The sequence below is a fragment of the Cnephaeus nilssonii genome, assembly GCF_951640355.1.
Source record: "Cnephaeus nilssonii genome assembly, chromosome: 8".
NCBI lineage: Eukaryota > Metazoa > Chordata > Mammalia > Chiroptera > Vespertilionidae > Cnephaeus > Cnephaeus nilssonii.
Genome location: NC_137079.1, coordinates 4100151 through 4124917, shown reverse-complemented (window position 1 = coordinate 4124917; position 24767 = coordinate 4100151).

The window sequence follows — 24767 nt, the reverse complement described above, 5'->3', positions numbered from 1 at the left end:
GGCTGTTTAAATGATTGCAATCAATCAGATTTTCTTTGTTCAAGAAGAACCATGAAATTACAATAGGAATCCTTTTTCCCGTGTAATTGTAGTTATCCAGTGGGCAATGGCTGGCGGATTCGCAGTGCACCACTGTGGCAAGAATATGATGTTATTTTTGGATAAATATGTTTTTACTCAGGGAAAGTTAACTTACAATTGGCTGATTTTTAAAGTCCCCTCTGAAAGTAGTTGGAAGGACACAAAACTCTGTTTGGAGTCTATCAGTTTACAGGGGTAAGAACTAATCAAATTTTAATGAAACTACTAGGATATATTAAAGCCTCCCCAATAATGAATACAGGAATCTGAAGCAAAAATAAAGTAATCAATCTCATGTTAGCTTGTAATATATAGGTATTTTCAGGGAAGTGCTGTTGCCTATTTTAAAAAAAATGCTACTTTAGTTACAGAATGACTTTTAAATATGGATAAAGTAATTCCATTATTAACAATAAACAGCAATGGGAGAGCGGGTTTTGGCCAGAGATGCATTTTCTGGCATTTCCAAAGGAAAGCTGACTGTTCAGCAGAGATTTTGAAAATTCTCTGTTTCTATGAAACCACCCTACGCAGGGTCTGGATTTGCTTGAAGATCCACTAATGAATTCAATCCTAAAGTGTACATAAAAATAGAAGTCACTATCCCTGTCCTCTGCAAGGTAGCTATTACACTGAAAACTTCATCCTCAAAATGAGTTTAGTAAATATGTTATTAGGAGCAAATATTACACAGATCTTGGAAAATTTTCTCCCGTGATAAAAGCAGTTTTCTCTGTGGATCAAAGCATGAACAATGTATGTCAAAGAAAAGGTAAAATATGAAAACAAAGTGACATATTATTCAAGGACACTTACAAAAACAAAATATTTTCAGAGCTTTTTCCACCGTTTACTTATGAAAATGTACTTGTACATAAAAGCATCTATTTCACATGGTTGGAGAGAGGGCTGGTGTTTCACGTATTCATTCCTTCCAAATGCCGTGGCTTGCTCCCATGTGCCAGGTGTGAATTATGTGCTGAATGATGAGTGGGAATCACAGCACCGTACAGTACTGCTCAGGGCCCTGCTTTTTGTTGTTGTTGTGGTGTGTAACAATAACAGACAGTAACCTTGAAGTACCAGTATATATATTAAAATCATGATGAATGCTGTTTCAGAAACAAAAAAGGTGAAAGGATGGGGCATAACGGGGAGACAAATATTAACATGGTATTTTCTCTGAAGAGGTGATGTTTGATGTAAGACTTGAGTCATGAGAAGAAACCAACCATATACATTGAATAGAGAAATGCGTTCTAAATAAAGGGGCGAAGAGCATGGGCGTTCCCTAAAAAGGGGACAAGAGCCTGCTTGTCTCCAGGTATCTGGAAGGAGGTCAGCCTGATCCCAGGGTCATCATAGGTGTAGAGAGAGGTCGTGGGACACAGCCCAGGCCAGATGGGGAGCATCTGAGGTTTGGATGTAGAGTGGGGATTTTATCTGCTGTGCAATGGGAAGCTATTTAAAGGTTTAAAGGAAATGCTTATGTCTGTGTTTCAAAGCCACTGTATTATATTCTGGTTATTAAGGGAAACTATATAATTTATAATTGACTAGTAGCCCTGCGCACGAATCCATGCGCCAGTAGCTCTCTGCGGGGCCTGGCTGCTCCACGCCCACTGCCCAGAGGCTCTCTGCGGTCCAGAGGCCCATCCGCAGCCGGGCGCGGAATGCTTGCCTCGTTGCCACAGCGATGAAGCAAGCATTCTGCCAGGCCGCTCATGCTGCCCGCTGTCAGCGGTCAGCCCCTGTGACTGGGTGACTCCGGCAGAGCTGAGAGGACTGGGCGCCGACATCTTGTGGCTATGGGCACCGCCATCTTTGTGACAGAGTGACAGTTAATTTGCATATTACCCTTTTATTAGATAGGATAGCTGTATAATATAAATAAAATGTAAATAAATTACAGGAAAATGAGCAAGCATAAGTTGTAACAAGTAGAAGATGTAGGTTTGACATAAAAACTCAGTTGTTTATTGATCACTTACTTGTTAGTTTTTAACATATTAACTTTAAGGTGCTCCTGAGACAGTGAATATCCTCGGAATGGTGAGTCTACAGTATGGAGCAGAGGTCACAAAAGAGGAGAAAAACTAACTTTGACGTAGCCTCTCAATGTTGATAGAGACCGAAGGAGCCATACATGTAAGGAGAAATGGCATTCCTTATAAGCAGTTAGGGAGTCCAAGGGTAGAAATGACTTGCCAGATGATCGCTCATTGTTTGCCGAACTTGTAATGTTTGCACTTGACCCAGCAGCGCACACAGCAGGCACAAGACCAGGAGAGCTATCACAGAGGCCGAGTTGGCAGGGTTTCAAGAAGCAGCGGTTGAATGATCAACGTGAAAGGTCAAGGACGGTGAGAAGTATGATGGTCATTTAGATTTGGCCACCAAGAGTCACCTGTGATTTGTACAAGGAGCCGTCTCAGTGGACATGGTCCTGGGAGCATATTGGAGATGCCCGAAGGAGCAAGTAGGGGTGGGGGGAGGGAAACTGGCCGGGCTGCAGCCAACAAACAAGCAAGCAAGCGACAAACTTCCAGGAACGCTCCCTGTCTTCTCCTCCACCTGTGATCTAAAAGGGAAAGGACTAAGATAGATCACTGTACTCCCAAAATAGTAAATCAGGGGTCATTATGGATGACTCCAAGCCACAAGTGGTAGTGCTCGCATTATGTGGGTAGCAAGGTTATGATGAACAGCGGTCTCAACAGGTTGGGACTAGATAAAAACAAGTGAGCTTCCCTCGTGACAGTTTTCCACATTTAATAGTGAGACCTCCTGCCATCATTCTTGATATTTCAAGGTTTCTGCACATGAACATTCCAAAAATCTATCCTCATAATCCCTGGCCTTCTGAATTCTGGTAATTTGTCTCTATTGTACTTAGGAGCATACTCGCCTAGCAATAACAATAGTAATAATGGTTATCAGTTCTAGGCTGGCTCCCATTTATCAGACAATAATCAATGTGGTTTATCTAATTTAATCCTCACGGCGTAATGAGTTAAGATTTATCTCAATTTCCCAAATGAGGAAAGTGGGATTCCTAAAGTTAAATAGATTGCCTGAGCTCACCCGGCTCTTAAAACAAACCATTTGTTCTTCCCTGTAAAGTTTCTCCTCGGAAGCCCACAGAGCTCACACGTGGCTCGGGCCTCCCTGCTGTCGTCCTGCGTGAGCCTGGTGGCCCCTGCTGTCTTCCTGCATGAGCCTGGTGGCCAAGTGAAATGGACAAGCTCACCCAGCTGGCTAGAAGAGTGTGTCACCTGCTCCAGGCCTTAGCTGCTACAGGGTGCTCCCTGAAATTCCACCCGGTGCTTTCCTCTCTTGGTCACGTTCTCATTCTATTCTGTCACGATTCAGAAACGCCTCCATCCTCAGCAAGCCTCTTGCCAAAATATCCATCATAACCTCAGCGGCTCACCTCATCTTCCACTTTGCAGAAATAATTGAGACCCGGGGATTGAAACGTGCTTTGACACGTCTCTGTATAAACACGTGTGTTTTGACCTCCACCCATGCTCCCCTCTTTGCTCCAGGCTCTGAGGGAGAAGGGCCGGTGTAGGGTTTGTTTTTCCTTCTGGGGTATCGGTGTGAAAGCGCCTCCTTTGCATCATCCTTCAGGCAGCGATGGCTGTGTGTGCTCCAAGGCCTTGCGTGTGCTTTCCTTGGGTGCAGTGCTCCCTGACGCGAGGACTCTGCGTGCTCCCCAAGCACAGTCATCGCTTCTGTGGTGGCAAGACGTCTCTTACAGACACATCCATCACGCTTATCCCGGCACGGCCTGTGGGGTGGTTTGCAAACCTGGCTGAGTATTTGAAGCAATAATCTCTTGATCTCCTTTCCAAGATAGTCTGGTTCTATAGGACTGCAGCAAGGCTCAGCGGCTGTGTGTTTGTGAGTATTGCTCTGTGCGATGACGGCCATCCTGGGGAGGAAACCACCGAGCAGTGGGGAGAAGGTGCTCTTGAGGGCGGAGAGAAACAGGTTTCACTGCAGCTCGGATCCTTGCCAGAGGCATGGACTTCCACACATTTCTCACATCATCTGGGTCCCAGTAATAGATCTTTGTGTCTCTGACTTCAAAATATATCAGGATTCCTACCAGGCCTTAATGTGTCCACCAATATCTCAAAGCATCGTCATTTCTCATGTGGTCTGTTGCAGCCACCACCTCATCCGATTCACACTAGCCTGCTCTGTGATATACCTTCCCCCCTGAACCTGTTGCGATTCCTTTGTGGGAAAGGCATACAACACGGTTCCTCTCCTTCAACTCTTCCAGAGCCGTCTGCGGCATGCAGAATGTGATCCAAACTCCGCACAGTGGCCCATGAGACTCTCTATGCTCCACTGATACAAGTTCCCCCTTTCCTGCCACCTCCTTGGTTTCTCCCTGGTCCTTCCTTTCGAGTGTTCATTCCACTGCAGACACACGGGTCTTTGCTGTTCCTGAAATAACCAAATCATGCAGGCCACAGGCCCCGGACCTGCTCTGCTCTGTGTCTCTTTTCCCCAGATATTCTCATGACTCTCTTTTTCCCTTCATTCAGATTTTTTTCCCCCCAATCAAAAATCACCTCCTCTTAGAGGTCTTCCTGGCAGTCCTAAGCAAAAGTGGCTGCACAACCCGCTTGCTCTAATGATCCCCTGACATTACACACTGAGTGGCCAGATTATGATGATCTCTGAATGCATAGTAATCTGGCCACTCAGTGTACTTCTCTTGAGCACCTCATTTATTTGATATCAAAGATACTATAAATCGTGCACCTGATCAGTTTTCCCCTTTGCACTGGCTGAAAGAAAGCTCGGGGCAAATAGGTGGTTGATCTCCAGCAAAAGTCTAGAATACTTTTGGTACCCATTTGAGATACAAATACACTGAGTGGCCAGATTATTATGTGTTCAGAGATCATAATAACCTGGCCACTCAGTGTATATTTCCCTTACATTTGTTTTCACCCATTTTCCTGAGGATGGACAGAGCACATGGAGTAAGTGGAAGAGGCCAGAGGTTTCTGATCAAGGGATTCATGAGTGACTCCCACTGGCTGATGCACGATGCTGGAGGAAACCACTGGCATGCGATTGGATTATGTCTTGCCCAATAGTGTCACTCGGAGCTATGCTCAGACCTTAGCAACCAAAAAATCAGAGCGCCCTAATTTCCCAGCCCTGAGGAGGCCGTGCCAGGAACAGATTCAGTCTGCCTGGTTGAGGAGCTGAGAGGTTTGTTCTTCTCCAGTTTTATTTGTGAAATCAGAGTTTTACTAACGGGAGGACAACTTTTATAAGGAATAACATAAAACAACTTTCCCCCCATAGTTTACATTTTCCCCCATATAGTCTAGTTCATTCTACATTACCGGGCATTGGAATTAGATGGGGGCGTTTTGCTAAATGTGAGCTGGCTATAGGTAACCAGGGATGTTATGGTGAAAGCTATACAGTATTTTCCCAGTTCCATTCCTAGTCTCTCAGACCATTTGGTTCCTGATACAGCAGGTCTTGAAGACAGGAAGGCAGTGTTTTTGAATGCGGTACCAGTAAGGCTAAAAACACAAATTATTTTGACTAAAGAAGAAGACCATGGCTCATTTTCCTCATTAGGTTGTCAGTTATAGTCTTACTGAGTGTCAATTCTATTTTGCCCCAAATAAGAATGGGTTCTACATGATTATGTTTTCAGCATTGAATGGAAAGAGTGGGGCTTAGAAGCCTTGTTATTAGTTTCCCTTTGTAAGATGATTCTTGGTTAATTAGAATTTGTATCTGCCTATAAATATTCCATTGGAATTTATTAACTGAGCTTTAAGCCTTGTCAGGAGGTGAACGGTGATTGTCTAGTTTAAGCCTGAATTTTTATCTACAATAATGCCTTTGTCTGGTGACACTGTTTTGCATGAACATAATGAGAGTGAATTTAAACTATTCTATTGCCCTTTTGTTTCCCTGTCATCACAGTGCTTGGCACAGACCTATTTCTCTTTTATTTCACTCCTTACCACTGCATTAGCTATACTATTATTTAAATGTCTTGTCCATTAATTTAAACAGTGATCCATTGGGCATTGAAATATGGCACCACTACACTAAGAAAAAATCTAAAAAATATGGTTATGGTGATCCTGGAATGAATTAAAACTTTTCAGGCTGTTGGATGAAATGAGTGTATTTTGTATGCAATAAGGCTGTGACTTTTGGTGAGCCAGGGGCAGAATGCTATGGACTGAATTCCATCCCCCTCCTCAAATTCATACGTGGAAGCCTTCCCCATGGGACTGTATTGCAGTTAAGATCTTTAAGGAGGTGATAAAGGTTAAGTGAGGTCATAAGGGTGAATTCCAGATCTGATGAACTGGTGTGTGCAAGTCAGGAGGAGAGCTCTCACCATAAATGAACTCTACCAGAAGTTTGATTTTGACTTTTCAGCCAGCCTCTAGGATTGTGAGAGAAAAATTCTGTTGATTAAGTGAAAAGAAAACACCTCAAACCCAATTTATTGGTTATTCAGTTGCTCTCGGTGTGGGATATTTAGGTGAGGTTCATAGCAATTGAAGGAGCTATAAGGAGTTCCAAAAATAGGACATCACAAGTGTGCCGAGGGGCATTGCCACGAAGAAATAAGTCCTTCGATGTCTTAATGTCCCCAAATACATATTATAGCACTTCTTTTTCAAGTTTTGTTGTTTGTTGTTGTTGAAGCAACATAACAGTTTTTCTCTCTCCATTCCAAACATCCCATGCAGCACACCGTGATTACAGAACATCACTTAGAGGGAGGGGGCGAGTGCTGCCTTCCGAGTGCTGGCCACAGCACTGACGCTCAGAAAGATCTTTTGGATGCAGGTTTGACTCAGAAGGTCTCAGTTTTCTCACTTTTAGAAACCGAGATTGAGAGATTAATCATTCTGTAATTTTATATAAAGTTGCACATGTGACCATTTTTGGTAGTAATTAATTGCGCATGGAAGGTGTAGGTAAATTTTTAAAGGACATTAGGATATCACTTGATATAGTGCCTTTTGCTTGAACACCATTGTGTTCTTATTAAGAAAGAATATACTATGCACATATACACAGTTTCAAACTGTAACTCACACTCATGTTGGGAATAAGGGACACACACTGATTGTGCAGTGACTATTTGCTGACCTATAATTAAACTTGATATAACTTGAAGAGGAAAAATGCATATAAATAAGGAAATTACATTATTGCATGTTCCTCCCTCGTTTAAAATAATCAATTGGTCCAATAAAAGAGATCCGTTATGATATTTCTCATCAAGTACTCTGAGCTATCTTCCTTCTATCTAAAACTATCTGTAGAAATGTGGTAGTGGCTCTCTCTCTTGATTAAAAGTGCGTTGGCACCATGATGCTATATTGTTAGATATATGCTCTTTTTGTTCTTCTTAACGGGTTTCCTTCTCATTTACACTAATCATTACTAGGCTACCAGAAACAATGCACTCAGGAACAGGTGCCAGATAGAGAGACCCCAGCCATGCCACGTTTATTTCAAAAGAGTTAAGAAAGTGTACATGGTGAATTATTTTTAAAGGTAAAGAAATGTTTGGCAAATCACAAAATAAATGATACGATCTGAATATTGTTAAAAGGTCATGAAATTAGGACTATGTTTATCTAGTTTAAATCAAAATATAAGCAAAGTATTTTCTTTTTATATTATGACTGGGATCTTCAATATTTATTAACCTAAAACATTTTTATAAAGCAATAAAGGAACAGGGAATCATGGGATTGTTATTTTGTTATGGCTGCATATAAAAAATAAAATGAGTTGCAACAGGAAGACTGTTGTTGACCTTCAAGTCATCCGGGCATGATCAATGCATGAACCTGGTAAATGTGCGCTAGGATTACCAAGACTTTCCATCTCTTTGGGTGACATTAGAGTCTTAGAGTTCAAATATAACCTTATGCAATTTTCAATGAAATATTAAAGTAACTCCGTTTTTCCAATTACATGACACATTTTAATAGTACCGTGAAGTCTTTCAATGGCCCTTGTAGTCATAGGGAAACAGTCTCTAATTTTCAATATTTCTCTGAAGTAGCAGCTCTTTCCAACTGGGATTTAGCGATGTATATCATTTTGTGTTGACGTACCATGGTTTTTTTTTAATGCTAAATGAAAATGAAGTATGTTAGAGTTGGATTGCAAACCAAAATTTTTGGGTGCAAGCTGATTTGTAGACCAGTGGTTCTCAGGGTGGTGGGTGGGAGGGGCCATTTTACCCCTTAGGGATATCGGACAATATCTGGAGATTTTTTTTCACTTGTCCAGCTCATGAAAGGTGCCAGAATCTAGTAGATAAAGACCAGGGATGCTGCTAAGCATCCTACAAAGCATGCAACCCCACACAACAAAGCACGATCTGGCCCCACATGTCAGTGATGCCAAGCAAGGTACAGAAACTCTGCTTTACACTAACCATTAACCTCAAAAGTGGAGGGGGATCAAAATATGTCACTTGACTTGTGCAACTTTGAGGAAAAAGAAAGAAAGACCTACCCGACCATTTTAAGTTTCTGACATCTGTGTTGCACGTGATTGGAGATTCTCTTGCTTCTAAGTATCTATTGTGCCTTTCAGTGGCTGCTGGGATAAGAGCTATTTGTTTCTACAGCAATTGTCACGGGAAGACTGCCAGATGGCGATACTGGGAAGGGCAGCATGAATCAATCAAACAAACAAACAAACAAAACTCCTCTAAGTGTTTCTTCTCGGTTTCACGTTCTGTCTTTATGGGCTAAGTCGCGCTAATGTTTCAGATACGTTCTGTCCTTCGTTGAGTAGAAGAAATGATGGTTCATGTGGTACAAAATGGCACCCACATTTTGAGCAGATTCGGCCTATGAGATCCTTTTCATATACCTGCTTATTTGTTCCTCCGTGCCCTTTGACCTTATTAAACGAGGAAGGGAATTCTTTTGCCCCCGAATGAACGTTTTGATGGGTCCCCTGACTCTTCTGTTCATTCCTGGGGATGCCTGTGGTAACTCACAAAGTAAGGTGTGAAACCTGCAGTCACAATGCCTGCTGCTTTGTGGTACTCCTAACTGTGGATTTGATGGAAATATTCTCTGGGACATGCAGGATTGGCTTCAGGCAGATCGCCTGCTGCCTGCCAATAGGAGCAGCTCACTCTTCTCCTTTCCATCCACCCTCTCCCAAGGCCGCCTCCATTTGGAGTAGGAGAGGGAGTGGGGAAGGGTGTGATTTTATAGAAAGTTTTTCTGTTCTGGTCCTGCTCTAAGATGGTTTGTGTCCTCTAAGTCTGCCAGGGTGTTACGCTGACTTCCAGCAGTTACGAGTCCACTCTGAGCCTTCATGCTGTTGGAAGTCCCCTGCGTGGTCTCTGTGCTCGGACAGGGCTGTGCATCGGCTCCCTTCCCCTGAGTGCACCGCTCCCTGCGAAGCCCTCATTTGTTAGGAGTCCCTCCAGGGGAAGACTCTTCACTGGGTCTCAATATATGCACCCAGATAATACTCTTCAGCAGGAGTCACACTGCCTCAGGCTGGTTCCTTCTCCTCCCACATAACAAAATATCTGGTCTGGAGGAAACATTCAGTGAAACACACACGATGTCCAGGGTGGTCCTTCGGATTCACATCTCCCCCAGGCTCAGGAGGAGGCACTGTTCCCAGCTGTCCCCATTGGCCAGGGGGTGTTGGAACTCAGCCACCAGGGCTTTCCTCCCAAGGACTCTCGCTTGGTTACTGGTAGGTCTGGCTGCTCTGGGAATCCGCCTGGGTAGGCTTCCCATTTACCTGGTTAACTGACATTCATTGTCCATCGGGACTTGAGTCAAAACTTCTAAGTGACCAATTCCAATCACCAGATGAAATTATACCATGATTTGTTCATGACCCAAAATTCTATAATATTTAGTAAAATGATCATTGAAACTACATGGATGCCATTTTATTCATGAGTCTTTCTAATAATTAAAAAAAAATGTAAACAGTATACAAGTAACTCTGAGGCTGTGAGAAACTTAATTGGTGTCTTCGATGGCTTTTGCCCAAATGCTGAGAATGTGACGCCTCAGAGAAAACAATGAGGAGGACTGGCAGGAAACAAAGGAGGGGCTGTTCTGTAATTCCCGATGAGCATTTTGTGCACGTTGCTATAGGTATGTCATTTTTCATTGTCAAGTGATTTTTAATTGTTCCAGTCTCAACTTTGGTGTGGAACGCTAAGTAACCAGTGATAAGGCAAAGGAAGAAATCTAAGAAAGATATCGTAGCCGGCGTACTTAAGAGCAATGCGAAGCCAGCTGGCAGTATTGTTCAGACCTTACACAGCCTGTGCTGTTCTTATTTATCCTGCTGATCTGGAAGATAAAACCGAGGCTTCACTGCAGAGGCCGTGCAAGCCGGAACGCGACACTGTGTTTGTAGGGCCTGTGATCTTGTTTTCAGAGAAAAGTGACTCCCAGGGTAGAAAAGGGCACCATGAATCACAGCCACCCCCCATTCTGCAGGGAGAGGGTGCCGACGGCCGGAGGGTGCTAAGCAAGATGCTTCAGTGAGTCTGCGGGGACACTTGTGTTTGTTTCTTTTTTCGAATAGGCATTTTAACTTGCACTTGCATTTCATGGAGCTATTGCTATTTTTTAGTTGAGTTTATTTTAATTCTGTGGTCTATTTGGCATTGTGTGCTCAGCGTCCATGCTTGCACAGGTGCTATGATAATCTTGCATTTTAGTTTGGACTTTTTCTTCTTAATTCCACAGGATATAATGATTATTAAGATATAGAGAAATTATTTTAGATTTACCTGTGGGTCAACCAGTTTCTTAGTTAACCTTTTTTGCATCTCATCCTCTTTTTGAGATTTTTTTCTCTCTCTGAAGTTATGCCTTAATGGACTCCTTCAGTAAAATTGTGTTTGTGATGGTAAAAAAAAAATCAGTTTTATTTGTATGAAAGTGTATTTATTTCTCCTTCAGCTTGAATAATTGCATTGTCGAATAAAAGTCCTTCTTGATTTTAATCTGCAGGAATGTAGGCTGTAATTTGGAGATAGTACTTTCTTTTTTACTCAGCTGAGGATATTTTTTCCATTGATTTTTAGAGAGAGTGAAAGGGAGGGAGAAGGAGAGGAGAGAGAGAGAGACATTGAGGTGAGACACAGAGAGTGGTTGCCTCCTGCACACAACCCATTGGGGGCGGGGTGCCAACACACAACCAAGGTGCATGCCCTTGACCAGGAATCAAACCCGGGGCTGGGCAGGGGGCCTTTGATCAGCAGGCCAGTGCTCTAACCACTGAGCAACTGGCAGGGCAGGAAAAAGTACTTTCTTGTAGAGGGGATTTCTCTCTGGCTTCACCTCTCACCTGAGGACGATGGAGCCCGGTGGCCCCAGCACCCTCTCGGCTTCCATGGAGACCCCTGGTCACTGCGGGTGCCTCAGCGCAGTCCCCACCACGGCTGTGAACTCTAGTATAAGTGACCTTTTCCTCTTTAGGAAAAGAATTACCATGGCTTCCCCAAAGAGTATTCCTCAAAGGAGTGTTTAAAAACAGTTTGGCTGCGTGGATAGAGCATTGGCCTGCAGACAGAAGGGTCCCAGGTTCAATTCCCGGTCAGGGCACGTGCCCAGGTTGCAGGCTCGATCCCCAGTAGAAAGTGTGCAGGAGGCAACCAATCAATGATTCTCTCTCATCTTTGATGTTTCTATCTGTCTCACTTTCCCTTCCTCTCTGAAATCAATAAAAATACAAAAATTAAAAAAAAAACAATAAAAAGAACAAAACTTTATTTTATCTGTTTTGTGAAATGCATTTAGAAATATTCGTGGTATTCTGTGAAAGATTTTCTAATAAAACATTGAAAATGATAGTTGACTTACTAAAAATAAATCTGATCATTTTAATAATGTTTTTGTGGAAACATTTTCTCTCCTGGCTCCTTGTCCGGGGTTGGGTGGTGGACTTGTTACGCTGCAGAATGCGAAGTGATCGGGTTTTGTGCTTGAAGCATAACGAGCAACAATGGGTCCAGGCACCGGTCTCCACGTGCTGCTTGGTGATGTCTGGATGATTAAGCTGGTGGAGTCCGCATCTTTGTTACATTTAGTCTGTGCTTTCATTTAAAGTCGCAAACCATTTGTTGAAAATGAGATTTAAAAATGGATTCAAATTCTTTGAGATCCGTCTCTCTGTCTCTGTGCACATTTGAGACTATCAAACAGATTTTCAAGCCGCCGATGACAGCTCTACCACCCGATCTGACATCCCCAAGGACGGGTACCAGGACTTGCCCTTCATACTTTTAGATGGTCTCTCTGCCCTGCTCCTCCAAGTAAAGATAAAATATTAGAGACAGCATGTTGCAGGGACATTATAACCGCCACGAATAGAAAACAAGGACCAGGGAAGCAGGCCTTCAGCCCTCGCAGCTTGTCCTTCTGTGGGAAGTTTGGGACTTGATCTGACCAGGAGGGGCTCTGGAACCCGCCCGGGAAAGGGACAGCGAAGTCCCTTCTACCCGGCATCCCGGTCTCCGGCCTCCTCTTCACACTCTCAGTTTTGAACTTGTCCTAATTAGAACTTCCAGGAAGCTTTGGGTCTGTGTGTTCACCCTGTCGGTCAAGTTGCTTCCTAACCTTTGGGAGTCGCCCATGTTAAGCTGGTTCACATCAGGACTCCGGGAACACCAGCTATGAAGTGTTACTGAAATAAGTCATCGTGTTGAATCAGTAGGCACCTGTGCCCTTTGATGCATACATGTGCTTGTAACGGGCGGTGAAGCCTGCTTCTCGAATGCAGGTAGAAATGAAGGACGTGGAGAGGACAATGGGGTCAGTTAGAATGTCAGTGTCATCAGCGGGGCCCCAGAAGCGGGGGGGCACGTCAGCGCATGCTTTCCGGAGTTCGGAGTAAGTTTCAGATTCTCTGAGGGAATTCTTCTAGATGCCAGAGGAGTGTGCAAAGAACATTCATGTGAGACACAGATAAGTGCTACCTCATTCGCCTTGTTGTGTTCTTCGCCTGTTTGCTAGACATTGTGACAAATGCTTTAAAATATGATATGGATCTAGTCCTCATTACAAATCAGTGGGGTTGATGTAAATATTAATAGTTTACATATGAGGAGAATGAAGTGGGTGCAGGTGACTCATGGAATCTGTATTCGCATAAAGGAGAGGCGTTCTTTTAAACAAAGCGCAATGTGTAGCTAAATAAAAGGGAACTTGGAATTGAAAAGATTGAATTCAGGATTCAAGATAGAATAAAATAGGTTAACTGTGTATTAAAATTTAAAAATATATCATCTGTCCCTGGCCAGTGTGGCTCAGTTGGTTGAGTGTCATCCCTTGCACCAAAAGGTTGCTGGTTTGATCGCTCGTCAGGGCACATGCCAGGGTTGTGGGCTCCATCCCAGCAGGGGGCATGCAGGAGGCAGCTGATGTTTGCTGTTACATCAATGTTTCTCTCTCCCTCTGCCTTCTTCTCTCTCTAAAGAAATCTTTAAAAAATATCATATAAGTATCTTACCTAATATTTTGAATATTACTTCTTAAGTATATTAAGAGGTGCCAGGGCATAAGTAAACATATTCATATTCATATATGTACACATAGATACATATCTATACACACAGATACATCTATATAATACAAGCCTAAGTGACCATTACGGCTGAACGACTGGTCACTATGATGCGAACTGACCACCTTGGGGCAGATACTCAATGCAGGAGCTGCCCGCTGGTGGTCAGTGCGCTCCCACAGGGGAGCACCGCTCAGCAAAAAGCTGGGCTCATGGCTGGCAAGTGCAATGGCGGTGGCCGGAGCCTCTCCCACCTCGATGGCAGCGCTAAGGAGCAGCAAGCAGGCGGGCAGTAAGGAGCAAGGGGTCCCAGACTGTGAGAGGGCACAGGCCGGGTTGAGGGCCCCCCTCCAGTGCACAAATTCCATGCACCAGGCCTCCAGTACATACATACATACATACATACATACACACACATAGCCTGCCTCACTATTTCGCCAACACTAGACATATGTACCAATGGTTTAGAAAAACACAACCTGCCATGATTTATTACAAAATAGCAAAGACTTAAATTGTGTCTGTGAAACTGACACACCACTACATTATGAACAGTGCCATTGAGGCCTTCTACATATTTACAGCAGAGGACACACCGAATGTACAGTCTTCAGAGTTTAATATATTTAATTTGGCTCAGTTGGCCCTGCTCTTGGTGAACTGTTAATCTTTTCAACCGAGACAGCAAAATGTCAGTGTCTTCATTTGCAGAGAATTATAGGCGCGTTTCCTGAAACAATAAAGTTCTAACAGCCTGTCTGTTGCTTGGGGGGCTCTCCAAGTTCAGCAGGAACAAGGGGCCACCCACCCTGCTTTCCTCAAGGTTTTCTACGAAGGCCCTTGCTGTCCCATCAGGAACATGAGCCACAGTTAAAGATGTTTCTTGTTATAAAACCAACCATATAGTTTAATTTTCTATTGCAGATTAATTCAGTTTCCTTTTCCATTCTTGATATTGTTAGAAACTAAAAACATTTACATGTGTAATGTGAAGAGAGCATTAGCCAGGTTTTTAATATTGCTTTGACGGATTTTTTTTTAGTAGACACAAAACTAAGCTCTGCAGAGGTTCCTACCTGTAGTGTCAAAGCAGAAATGTGAACAAGGTCTTATTTACTACCCATCACTTCTTTCTACTGACAGCAATGCCCAAGTTCATTCTTCAGTGGAAGGGATGGACTCATTCCATTTGACTATGTTTTCTCTGACATGTTTCATTTCTACAATAGAGCCGAAGAATTATTAAAAAAAAAAAAAGAAACATTGACTGTTTACTTAATAGATTTTATTTCCAACAACCCTACATTTGTATGGTCAATTCTGTGGTGTCACATGGCTGTTCAGAACTCTTATTGCACTAATTCTGTTTTATTAAAACAACTGAGATCAACTCATGTGGCTCAGTGGTTGAGCATTGACCTAAGAACCAGGAAGTCACGGTTCAATTCCTGGCCAAGGCAGCCGATCAATGATTCTCTTTCATCATTGATGTTTCTATCTCTCTCTACCTCTCCCTTTCTCTCTGAAATCAATAAAAATATATTTAAAAACAAACTGCTGAGGGGTAATTATCCAGATAAGAAACTTCCTCTCAATCATCTTCAGAGCAGGGGTAACTCAGTGTGGTACACTCTTGTTAGAAACTTTGGTCATTTCACTACTTCTTTGCATTTTCACTTCTAGCATTTCTGTCCTTTGAAGGGCAAGTTTGAAAAGAACTAAATTGCAGCTGAACCTTTGTTACAGGGAATACCATCTCTATCTCATGTTTCTAGCCTGAGTGGGTTTAGCATGTGCTTCTCATTATAGTGGCCCAGCTCAGCACTCCAGAGCATCCCAGTCTAGGTTGTGAGTCCCACACACTGCCCTGTGCTACTGTGTTTCCATGGATCTGAGATACTGTGCTGGTATGTCTACCGTTCTTTAGATAATTTGCTCAGATTTAGTTTCAGTCTTGGTGCCTGTTTGGATTTCTGCTTTACCATTTGCAGATTAATCCAACGCAGATAATCCACACACATTGCCCTTATGCTTTCTATTAATCCTGAAGCTTATTGACCAGTTTACTTCTCCCTGTACCCCTGGGAACCCTGAAAATAACAGCTTAATCCATTAGGTTGTATTATTAACTACAGATAATTAAATGTTGTTATAGTACTTGCTGTAATAAAGTGATTGGGGCTTATTAATTTAAATCATTCTATGGATCGCCTTATTAAAATAGAGTGCAGTTCCATTTATCTGTGATACAACTTTAGGGGATTTTTGAGAATAAATGATGTATTTATTATACACTGTAAAGGAGATTTTTATTCTTTTCCTGAGTAGCCTAAAGCAAACATAGAATACCCTATATATTATATTAATTTCTGAACAACACACACATTTTATTTACCTTATATTTCATATGAAATACAAGATAACATATTTCAACTATTTTGCAATGGAGAATAAAGCATTTACATTTGCCAGCTGGTATTCTGATTTTTTTCTAAGCTGAAATCCTGCCAATGGTATTGGTGCTACATATCTACAGAAGGAATGTTTAATACCTGAATGATTCCATTTATGTACATACACACATATGTGATCTGTTTCTGTCTCTATACCTATCTCTGTATGTATACCTAAAGTTTCTAAGGGAGATTGGTGTTGCTTATGGAACCTGCATAAACCCAGGTGACTTTGGACAAAGACAGCAGTGTGAGCTTGTGTTCATGAGTTTGGCCTCTCATTGCATTTCAAGTTTCTCACTTGTAACAGAGGAATGATATTTAGATTCTTTATAATAATAGTTTTCCTTATGTCCTATAAGGTGGTTGTAAGTATTAAATTTAAAACGAGTGGCTCTCAGAGTGTATGTCACACACTGGATGCTCAATAAGTGGGAGCTTCCATTAACTTTACTAGTAAGGAAATATTGGTAAAGATTTGGAGCCAAATTACCCCTCAAATACTTATTAGGTGTTTATTCTTTTATAGTCAATTAACTTCTCTGAGCCTCGGGTTTCTCTTCTATAAAATTGATATAAAACTCGCCTTAACGTTATTAGGGCAATATACGTGATGTAAAACACCTCTTAAAACTATGAAGAATGTTGCTCCTGTTTTCTTGTCTCACGGAGGATGCCATCCTCAGTTATTGGAGGTTAATCAAGTAATCAGGAGTGTTTTTCAGGAAGGGCACTGAGAAGTAGGTGAAAATTACAAAAGTTATCAGAAGTCTTACAAATGTTATTAATTCACGCTAGGAATCGACAATAGATTTTAGGACTGAAGGAGTTGCAGGAGTTAGCCAAGACATTAATAAGAGGAGCGGGACGAATATGAAAAGAACTGGATTCTGAGGGTACTGGGCCAAGACGGGCGAGATATCAGGTTGGAGATAAAATGTTTACTGATATGGAAGCGCTCACCTGTTAAATAGGACTCACACACCAGGAAGGGAGGAGGGCTCTGAGAGAGGGGAAAGAGAGAGCCAGCAGGAAGGGAAGGCGCAATGCCACTGTCAGGCCAGAGGGTTCCATGATGGGCCCCAAAGGGTGGATGCAAAGGGTGGGATGGTGTGCTCTGTGGCCCAAAGCTGGCCTTGAGCCTGAGGCCCTCATGCCCTGGCGGCTGGGAGGGCTGAGGGCTGATTACTCCCAGTTCAGCCCCTCCCGCAGAATCCAGTAAAGGAGCCTCATCCAGGTGCAGTCCCCTCATTGGGAGTGGCCTCTACCCAAGTCTGTTAGGTGTGAATGGCGTGAAGATTCCTACCCTTGTTCTCAACGTGGGGCCAGAGCTCCCCCTTGGAGTTGGCCAAAGCTTTGCTGTGATCCCATCACAGGCCAGCACCTCTCTGCCGACCCTACCTCGCTCACTCCCCAAGAAAAGCAAGAGACCCTTTATTTTATTATCGTAAAGTATACGCAACAAAATCTTCCCACTCAGTAGCATTAGATACATTCACATTCCTTTCCTCAAATGAGTTGTGTTGGCACTCTTGTTGAAAATCACTCGACTATACATGCGAGAGTTTATTTCTAGGCTCTTTGTTTTACTTTGTTGTTTTATATGTCTATGTCTGTGCATATATCAGACTCGGGTTTGCAGTGATGTTTGAAATGAGCATGTGTGAGTCCTCCCAATTTATTCTTGTTTATCAAGAATATTTTGGCTATTTAGGGTTCCTTGAGATGTCTTATGAATTCCCAACAAATCTTTTAAAATATGTTTTATTGATTTCAGAGAGGAAGTGAGAGGGAGGGAGAGATAGAAACATCAATGATGAGAGAGAATCATTGATTGGCTGCCTCCTGAATGCCCCACACGGGGGATCAAGTCCACAACCCGGGCAAGTGCCCTGACCGGGAATCGAACTGTCACCTCCTGGTTCATAGATCAATGCTCAACCGCTGAGCTATGCCAGCCAGGCCCAACAAACTTTTATCCTGAGGCAACACCCCAATGAACATTCTGCATTACATTTTCATCTTTTACTATCAGTCTTTACTGACAAACTAAAAGACATTGAATTCAAATTACTGCATCAAATACTTTTCAAAACTAAGGGATATATTATTCCTGGAAATACAAAAATATATAAATCCTCTCATAGAAAGCCTACCATCCCACGTGGCTGATATATATGAACAGAACTCTGTTGAACACTCTCAGGTCTGAACAGCCTGGTAGCAGGAAGCTTAGAGTACTAAGCATGGACATTAGTGTAATTGGTAATTAAGCTCTGTGGTATCCTGCCTTTTGGCTTTATGGGAAATAAGTAGGAATTAGTAGTCTTTTCTGGGTTCAGAGGCCTGTTTAAAATTTTAGATTTTTAATGTGCTATGAGCCTTACACCTCCTAAGGTCTTTTGCAGGGCAATTTTGCAAATATTAATTATTCTGAACTTATTCTTGTAATTTGTATTTTTACATCTGCTATATCCTTTTGATTTATGGCTTTGATCTTATTTTTGGTTCAGCAATCACTTTTGGTTGAGGTCCTGATCATTCCAGTTAATTTAGCGAACTACAAGATATAAAATTATTGTAAGTAAAATCTCCTCGCATTTTCACAGTGGTTGGGGTCAAGGAGAGTTCTTACATGAAATATTTAAGAAACATCTGACTGTAACCCGACCAGCATGTGGGGAAATTACATTATTTCTTGGACTATTTTAACATCAAAGGGAGCTCTGAAGTGAAGGCTAGTCATTAAAAGCCGAATTACTGAAAGTATATCTGGTTAGTGCACTTAAACACATTTCAGCAGACTAAAATAATTTAAAACCCGAGTGTGGTCCAGAATCACATATGTCAATTACCGTGTTGTCTGTGGTATTAAAAATGCATGCCGCTGGAGGCTTTAATTATAGGAGGTTTCTCTGACTTAGAAATGTGTTGGCTTTTACTTTTCAAAAAAGTCACCTTTTCAGAAATCCAAGGGAAAACATTTGTATAATGCACAGTGCCTTTTCCAATTACCTCTTATTGAAAGGGAGAATAACACTAGAGAGTTCTAAAAGGGAACTGAAAATGGAATTTCCTATGAAATTTGGTTTCTGTTTGCTGACACTGACTGCCCAGGAAGGAGTACAATTTGAGGAGGACTTTTCTTCTCCATTTTCCCGTGTCGTTAAAGCGAACGAGATGCCTTATATGTTGGGTAGCCCAGTGGATTTTGGATCTACCTTTCACAAATAGTGATATTTATTTTTCTTTCCCATTAATAAAGTCCCACAAAAAAGTAATACAATATACACACACATGCAAACACACACACACACACACACACACACACACACATATGCATGCACGTATGGATACTGCAAACATTTTCTTATGTTTCATATTTGTCACAATAAACTTATTAGAAAATATTTGCCATTAGCTTATATAAACCTACATGAGCTGCCCCTAAATGTGTGACTGATAGATACTACATTACAGGACCATCACTAAAATATGGACCTTGAGAAATCATTAAACCCACCATCGCTTAAAACAAAAATCAGTCCCTGCCCTGGCCGGGTGGCTCAGGTGGTTGGGAACCGTCCTATGCACCAAAAGGTGGCTGGTTCGATTCCCAGGCAGGGCACAGGCCCAGGTGCAGGCTCCATCCGGGTGAAGGGTGTGCAGGAGGCAGCCGATCGGTGTTCTGCTCTCACATCGATGTTTTTCTTTCTCTCTCCCTTCCTCTCAAAAATAAATAAAACTATTTTTTAAAATAACAAAAATAAATCCCAGTAATGCGAATTGCTTTAATTGCTTAGGGGACAAATGCTATTTACAAACATTCATTTGTCCTCGGGCCTCGAGTCAGATTAGGTCTCATGTACAGACCAGGAACATGTGAAGCCTGACATCTGGGGCTTTGCTCTTTTTTGCAGTTGTTAAAATCTGTGTCGTTTGGAAAAGATCTAGTTCCCTTCACTTCCACTTCCTGACATTTCCTTTCTTTGTCTCCTTCCAGAATCCCTCTGCACAGCTCTGCTCTTCACACTTCCCAAGGAGCAGGCAGCACCGTGACCCAGGCCGTGCTCAGGTGCGGGACAGTAATTCACTGGTTTGGTGGTTTGCTATTTTAGCAGTGATTTTTTTTTTTTTGTCCTTTAAAGTGAACCTGGCTTGACTTTTGCTCAAAGGAAGTGGAATAAATCTCCTCATTAAGTGGCAGGAGAAACTCAAACGTCTCTCTCATTAAATAGAACCTTTCCTATTGTGAGCAGAGCATGTTGTATGGGATCCAGTGTGAGGCCCGGAAGGAAAAAATGCCCGGATTTTCTAATGGGTTTGTTAGGGAGAGGGCCGTTGAAAAAGGTCCACCAAGAGACAGGATGCTCATGTTCTTTAAGTGATAGGAAAAGTGACATCCTTTATTCTTCTACAAATTCAGTCTTTGACCCGTTTTCTTTTTATTAGTTTCAGGTCTTCAGGTCTTGTTTTTTTCTTATAAAAATGTAAGAACTTGGTAGGACTTTTGAATTGGATATTTATCTCACTTAGCAATACCTAGGACTTTCCCCACTTAAAGGGACACATGTCGCCAGTCCTTCGAATGCACAGGTATGTGTGGTTTGTTGAGGTGTGGACATCCAGGCCCTGGACATGGCCTGTGACTCCTCTTCTCCTGCTCCTTCCTCACCAATGGACTGCATTTCTCATGGACACTTTCTTAGGTAAGTAAACCTGATGTTCTCTAGAGAACTTTGTTTATTTTTTAATTTAAAAATATATTTTTTATTTTTCAAATATAGTTGACATACAATATTATATTAGTTCAGATGTACAAACTAGTGATTAGAGATTATATAAACCTAGTACCCATAGGGCACCATACATACTTAGGACAGTATCGCTGGCTGTTTCCTATGCTAGATTTTACATCCTCGTGACTGTTCTCTAACTACCAATGTGTTCTTATTTGTCCCTCCGCCTTTTTCTCCCAACCACTCAGCACCCCTTCACTCTGGCAGCTGTCAGATGTTCTCTGTGTCTCTGCGTCCGTTCCTGCTCTGCTTGCTTGTGTATTGTGTTCTTTAGGTTCCACATATGGCATTTGTCGTCCTCAGCCTGACTTGTTTCACTCAGCACAGTACCCTCTAGGACAGTGGTTTTCAACCTTTCTAATGCCGCGACCCTTTAATACAGTTCCTCGTGTTGTGGTGACCCCCAACCATAAAATTATTTTCGTTGCTACTTCATAACTGTAATTTTGCTACTGTCATGAATCATAATGTAAATATCTGTGTTTCCCGATGGTCTTAGGCTCTACAGCAGCTAGCAGGGTCGCGACCCACAGGTTGAGAACCGCTGGTAGGGTCGCCTAAGACCATTGGAAAGCACAGATATTTACATTACGATTCATGACAGTAGCAAAATTACAGTTATGAAGTAGCAACGAAAATAATTTTATGGTTGGGGGTCACCACAACATGAGGAACTGTATCAAAGGGTCGCGGCATTAGAAAGGTTGAGAACCACTGATCTAGGACCATCCGTGTTGTTGCCAATGCAAGGTCCCGTTCTTTGTTATGAACTTGAAATCAGAGTCTTAGGACAAACCATTTATTCCCGCCTCCTCTGCTGCAGAACTTGCCTTTCTTGGAAACTGTGACTTTAAGCAGCAGCGGTTTTGGTGCACTCTCCTCAGCCAATCTATTGTCCAGGGAGCAGCGTGGTTGGGGAGGGCAGTGCGCCTGGAAAAGTGGAGCAGGCCGGGCCCGTCACTGTGCTCGCTGCAGCCCAAGGGCAGTTTTCATACATGTACATATCATGCCTATGTTTCTGCACAGCCCGTGTTCAAACTTTGCATGCCCTCAAGAACACGGAAGACTGTGATGAGGAAATGTTCCTAAACAAAAACAATAGTCAATTATGGCATTTACTTACTCTTCTGGGTTTGCAGCTTAGAAGGCTTACCCTGTTTTTGAACCACATGGCTTTGTAGCTAAAGGCCACCTGGTGGCACATCCTTCTCTAAGCCGGCTTCGCTGAAGCTGGATCTTGGAGAAATGTCCCGGGGAATGTGTAGCGCGTGATAGACCCGCCGGCTTTGTTTTCAGATCTGTCCTAGTCTTCTTTCTGCCGTGCTAGTTTGTATCTTTTACAAATAAGTGTGAGTGTAAGAGGGGGATTGTATTTAGGAAAATGTCTACCATATCAATGATAAGTAAACACGGGACGTGCCCACTCTCTCAGTTCATACAGTTTCGTTAGTCACAGTCGTGGTGCCTGCCTCCCGGGCAGTGCCTGGAGCAGAGAGCCTGGACCCCCCTCCCTGCCATCCATGGAGTGTGGTGCTGTGACTCTGCCAGGCTCTGAGGCTGCCAGGCTGGGCCACAGACAGCCTGTCCATTGGCTGATAGTAGTTTACTGGGGACTTAACTTCTTTGCGACCCGTTCACTTACATACAAAAGGTGGGCAGTATTACTCCCTGACATGTCTCCCTGAACGATGGGTAGTTAGATACCATTTATAAAATATCACATAAATATATGTTTTTGGGTTTTTTAAATATATATTTTAAGATATATTTTTATTGATTTCAGAGAGGAAGGGAAAGGGAGAGGGGGAGAGAGAGAGAGATAGAAACATCAATGATGAGAGAGCATCATGGATCAGCTGCCTCCTGCACACCCCACATTGGGGCTCGAGCCCACAACCCGGGCACGTGCCCTGACCGGGAATGGAACCATGACCTCCTGGTTCATAGGAGGATGCTCAAACACTGAGCCACGCCAGCTGTGCTAAATAAATGGTTTTGAGAGGGAGAAATCATGGCAAAGGAAGTTATCTAGAACCATGAACCATCAGCATGATCTCAGTAGAAGGAGGCCAGGGAGTGTCACCCCACCTTCCACTGTCTGAGGGCCTCAGACCCTGCTCCCCATGGAAGTCTCTGAAGCGAATGGATCTACAGGCCTTAGAAGAACTATTGTTTCCAACAGCCATTTTGTGGCGAGCAATGCGGTCCTGTTCAAGCACTTTAGAGCCCACCTGTCAACAAACAGACCACTGGATCCCCGCGAAGCATGTTCCTCACTGCTTTGCACTCAGCTCTCCGCAGGCTGATGATCCCTGATGCATGAAGCCTGATCTTCCACCACACCGTTCATGTTGCAGCTGATCACATCACAAAGGCCTGTTTCCAGCATCAGATTGGGGCTTCTGGCAGGATTGCTATCATTCACTGGTTCCAGTGCAGGGAGCACCTCCTTGGAACTGATAAAAATTCCCTGCTCTTTAATGGATTCTACTGAACATATAAGCCTTCATCATCCATCTAGAAAGATCATGCTTCTCCAGGGTATTCCCTCCCCGCCCAGGCCCCTGTCAGGGTGGCAGTTCCGCCCGTCCCTCCAGGGTAGGCAGTGACCCTGTGTCACATGGGATGGTGCCTGACCTGGGGGTGCCGTTCCCCAGGCCGCGATTTCCTCCCACGTTAACCTGCTGTTTACATGAAGGCGCACACGCACGCACAGAGTTTTGTCTGTGCATGAACCTTGAGGGTTCTCCAGGTGCAGTGCCTCTTCTTTACAGGGATTTCCACCACCTGCTGTTTAAGACCATCAGGCATCTCCTTGGCTCACGCACCTGGGGATAAGCTGGCACTTGGCCGGTGGCACACGTCCAGGCGTGTGTGTGGCTGTGCAGGGACATGACTCAGTTATAAGCAGATCCCAGCACACACGCGGTGCTACATCCTTCAGGGGGCTCATGATGGAAGCCCCGGCTCCCTGCACAGCTCCGTAGATGGCAGCCCCACTCATTATGTGTAGAGGCATAAACACACAGTTAAGGGGACTTTCTATCCTATTTCAAAGGCTATAAACAGTAGAGCCCTCAGATGAGAAGTTGTGATTTGAAATCCATTGCAACTAGAAGTATTTCTCTGTGTGCTTTGACCTCAGACTACTGAAATGTGGCCCAGCACATTTACATATCAAGGACGCTCTCCGATAGTCTGGTGCTCTCAAAAACGATGTTACCAAAACGCTGGTATTGCCACACAGCCTCACAGAGAATGCCTGTCTTTACACAGAAGAAGGGCTCATACCCAGGCTGGACGCCGCCTGCATATCAAGTCTGAGTACAAACAAATGTAGCTGAAGGAAGATAAGGTCCACACTGCTAAAGCAAGGAGCTATTTCAGTCTACAAGTAGTTATAAAGTAATATTAATTACTATTATTTGGAAATAGAGACTAGTAGCCATCACTCTTTTTGATTTATTTTATTTCTTACTAGAGGCCCAGTGCACAAAATTTGTGCACCTGTGGGGCCCCGCCCTCCAGCCTCCCAATATTCATGTATTTATATGTATGTGTGTATTAGAGGCCCTGTGCATGAAATCTGTGCACTTGGCGGGGGGGTGTCCCTCAGCCTGGCCTGCGCCCTCTCGCAGTCCAGGAGCCCTTGTGGGATGTCCAACTAAGCCAGCAGTCAGACATTCTTAGCCCTGCCGCGGAGGCGAGAGAGGCTCCTGCCACCTCCACTGCACTCACCAGCCTTGAGCCCGGCTTCTGGCTGAGCAGCGCTCCCCCTGTGGGAGCGCACTGACCACCAGGGGGCAGCTCCTGTATTGAGCGTCTGCCTCCT